The 4,512-nt window shown below is 34.8% G+C and overlaps 1 protein-coding gene across 1 annotated transcript in view; it reads left to right on the top strand.

Moving 5' to 3' along the window:
- LOC127853030 (aldehyde dehydrogenase family 16 member A1-like) overlaps positions 1–4,512 on the top strand; it is a 37,527-nt gene that overhangs the window by 153 nt on the left and 32,862 nt on the right. The window lies entirely within an intron of this gene.

Genomic DNA, 4,512 nt, shown 5'->3' with positions numbered 1-4,512 from the left:
GTACTTTTCTATTTGAATAAAAAACTGCCACTCAAAATTATTGCATAGAACACTGACTTTTTGTGAATGAAAAATGTAACGGTGTCATTTGTTTTTGTACCTCTTATAAATTATCATAAGATGTTGTACATTGGGCGTTCTTGATGGGCAGTTCCGACGGGTTGTTCGTTTAGCGCAGTGGTTGGTACGCGCTGCTCACCTACGTGACCCAGGTTCAATCAGCATGTCAGTTTGGCTGGTGGTCACCATATCTGACAGGTGGGTTTTTTCTCTGGGTACTCTTAGACTTAGTCCAACCTGTTGATGCTCTCAAATATCAAAGACCTATATATACAGTACACTCCACGCGTTTTCCCCAAAATACTCGCTCCCTCCGCGGGTTTTTTTCTGCTAGCGAGTGTTCACGCGGCGTTGGAAGAGCGAGGTGAACTCGATAAAACGCTCGGCGTTACGCCGCGTTCGCTAATTCCCGCGGCGTGTATTACTTGAGGCTAGTCGGTAAATGCAGACACTTTCCGTTCTTATCAGTGATCGCCGCGCAACGCCGCGTTAGCAGTGTGCTACTGGGCATGCCAAAAAATAAAAACATTGTTATAATAAATTGTTTAAATACTGTAGTACATGTATAAAAAAGATAATTGTATAGAAAATTAATACGTATAAAAATTATGTTTTTTAATTCACAGGTACGTCTACAATATGAAATAGTCTAATAAAATACATTTGACAAATTAATATTTAAATCATAACACATATGACACAAGAATAAATGTTCCGTAAAATTTCCAAATGAGAATAATAATTAGTAATCCGAAACACACTACGATTTTTTAATTGTTAACACGACGTTTACAAATGCTTCCAATATACAGTTATCATTAGATTTCCCGACAAAAGCGCGCGAAAATTATGCTGCAATGTACTAGGTCAAGGTACAATGTATACTCCTGCAAAGCGTGCGTGTATTGATGTTTTGATACAAACTTTGTATCGCAGAGAACATTGAATTTTGTTGATTTCGGTTTAAAGTTTCTTTGGTATTTATTAACGAAATTATATCGCGAATAAGTTGATATTTCCTCTAAAATAATTTCAAATCGAACACGCCGAATCTTTAACGTTAGGGTATTTTAGTAGAGTAATTATTTTAACACTAATTGTACTGTAAACGGATTAAAGAAGACATCTGGGCGGAACTGGATTTAAAGTGTTTGACGTTATGAAAACACGCAAAGCTTGTCTACTGACCTATTGTGTAGACTGCTGTCTGCGGTGTTTTGACAAAAGGGATTAACATGTGTGAATGTCACTCTGCCGATTTGGTCCATAATTACTGGTAAACATTGCTTAGAATGTCGACGCAACAAGAATACAACTGTGAATATTAAATGCAATTATCAACTCAATAGTTACCACCTTTTAGCAATCAATGGAATAACCTACAAACAAAGAGAAAATCAATGCATTAGCGAGCAGAGAATTGACTTTGTTCCGCCAATTAAAACCGTTCCTTATGCATTCGTTGAACGTGTTTACTTGAGTAAGTAATGCCTTTATACAGGAAGCGGCTTTTCTTTGATTACGTCAAAATGTCAATTCACACAGATTTGCGAGATTTTTAAGGTCCTTGGTCATTTGTATACATGTTCAGTATAGAAAATCACCTGCTAACATGAAAACTTTGGATTAAATTATCAAAATAAAAACAATGTTGCAAACTGTGTTTATATTAATTGGTAAGTATTAGTTCAAAGACGACGTTTTGTGTGTCGCAAATCAACGAGTTTTCTATACAACAACAACTACTTCTACATCCACGTCGGGATCGATCTATCTTGGTTGTTTTTTTTCTATTGTAAATATTATACTACATGTACATGTATGTACTTGTAATAAATGTTATTTTATTTGAAAATCAGGAATCAACAAAATTAAATTGATCGTTATCTCGTAAAACGCGGAGTTTCCCCCGCGTTGCCAACGCGGAGGGCCGCCGCGTCGGTTTATCAGTTTTGCCGATCGTTAACCGCCGCGTCCAAAATTATGCAAACGCCGCGTATAGCGGGATTTTCTTAATCTCCCTCCAGGTCGAAACCCGCGGAGTATGGAGGGAAATTGGGGAAAACGCGTGGAGTGTACTGTAGACCTATATATTACCAACTCATTCAGTTTTAGTTCAGAAGTCCATCTTTTCCTCAAATTTCGTTGAATTAAAGTTAGTAGGGCAATAATTCTAGAGTTAAACGTCTGCTTAAATCGCAACACAATTACTAACCTCACGCCATGTTTTGAAACAGGTTTAAATGTCAACCAATCAGAAGAAGGCATTACGGTGTAACGTGTATGTGTAATCTGTCTATTAATGTGAGTGAATTTGGAAAAATTATTTATGTACCATATAAAAATAAAAAATGTTAATTATTTCAGAACTTTCCAAATTTTTAATTGTCACTTTAGAAAAAAAACAATGCTCAATTAATCCAGAAAAGTATTATAACATCGCTTTACTATATAATGCTCTGCGCACACAACAGACCTATGCATACTGTGTTTTCCGCCTTGTATTTTTCACATTTAAACCACAGGGTTTACATGGTAGCTCGGTTATCTATAAATAAATCACAGCGAGCAAATTGAGAGGTATTGAAAATTTGAATAGTGGTTGGATTTAAAATTGCTCTTGCCTGCAAAATCCAAAGTGTCATTACATAATTCTAACAGGACATTATCGAAAAATGAATTATCTACACAGGTATATAAATATTATTGCAATCCGTTGATATTAACTGTCTGATATCGGGGCTTGAATGTTGCGCACAAAATACCTGAGCAACAATATAGACACAGAAGGAAAACTTTGCACCCTTGTTTTGGTCTTTCCCCTGTTGTATGCTCCAAATATTACCAATTTAAAAAGTAGTTTAATATTTGAGAGCGTCAAAAAGTTGGACTACTGGTACTCTGTGTTTCCCCTCAGCCCAAGACCACACACAAAAAATACATATGTATGCACAATTGTGTATTTATGGCGTTTTTAACCACACAAAGCACGGACTCTAGATTACACGGATATGAAACGGGACCGTTACGCCAAATATCTTGACATGTTCGTACTTTATACCGATTTGAAGCGTTTATATTTGGAGTTCAGTTTTAAAAATAACATCTTGCTTAGTTTAATAGAATTCTGTACTGTATATGATACAAAAAAAATGGTTTAAAAATGAAAGCAAGTAAGGAATGAAGGCGGAAATAAGTAGCGCGCGGTCCTAACGAACCGAACTGATGGCGATTATGCTTTTGTTTAGATACCGGCCATTGAATTTCCTTTGCCACTTTTATTATATTTTTTATGGAATATATTGAAATATTTTGTTCTAGAGACATATCCATAAAGCTAAGTATTAATGAAGCTTAATAAATTTACGATTTCAGCTCTTGATTATAACACAGAAAGGGTGTTAATTTTATGATGAAACAGCGTATACAAATGTATAGCGGACCCTCTTGATATTTTTCGGCTTTGCATACTTCAAATATAATGGGTGTCAAAACATTCATCGTGTGTTGTTTATTATCAAAAAGGTAATTATGTAAAATTATATGAAAGGTTATTAACCATAAATTATCAATTAATTAAAATTATTTAAAGATTCTTGAAAATCACGGTCAACTGTCTATGCATGTATATTGAAATATCTTTATAAGTTAACAGAGTTATAAATATATAGAATTCTAAATTAAAACTGTATTATTTGTATTTTTCGGAAAGATTATTTAACCCCGTTGTGGTCAAATGAGAATGCTGTTTTTAATTATGTTGTTCCGTACACTACCATACACTCTTTATAGGACTACGAAATGACGGAGTTTTTTTTACCGGTACCCGCTAAATACGTTAAATGTTAAGTATTAGATTTTTTAAATGTTTAAAATGTACATGTATAGGTATTAAGCACATATAATTATTGTAATTTAGCTGGCTGACATCTATACAGTATTTAGTTTATGCACGGACTCTAGATTACATATACACTCCATGGTTTATGGCAATCTGTATGGGCAGATGACTATAAATGTTTTCAATACGCTACATATCTAACAAACGCAAAATTGAGTATTTGGCGTTACATTACTCCAAGAAATGACCACTAATACCACGAGAAGACATGGAGGTATCATAAAAATAATCTGACCAGACATTGCCACCTGTGGTTAGGGACCTATATACAAGTATAGGTCCCTGCTGTGGCGTATGACACCATAGTGTTATTTAGTATTGGTCGGCACAGTTTCTGATCATAACGAGATAATTGGTTTGTGCTGAACACAGGGGCAATAAAACCACAGATCTATCAATAAACAAGATTATTGAGATATCTTTTTTTGAACACCGCGATAAAAATGCTCAAACCATGGACTCTAGATTACACGGATAAGAAACATGGCAACATTCTCAGAATCATCACTGCTATATGTGTAATCACCTAACAATTCGTCTAAAAATAATTT

Source organism: Dreissena polymorpha, chromosome 12 (assembly GCF_020536995.1).
Source record: "Dreissena polymorpha isolate Duluth1 chromosome 12, UMN_Dpol_1.0, whole genome shotgun sequence".
Taxonomy (NCBI): Eukaryota; Metazoa; Mollusca; class Bivalvia; order Myida; family Dreissenidae; genus Dreissena; species Dreissena polymorpha.
Note: the sequence above shows the minus strand (reverse complement) of the source record. Positions and strands in the feature narration are given on the sequence as shown.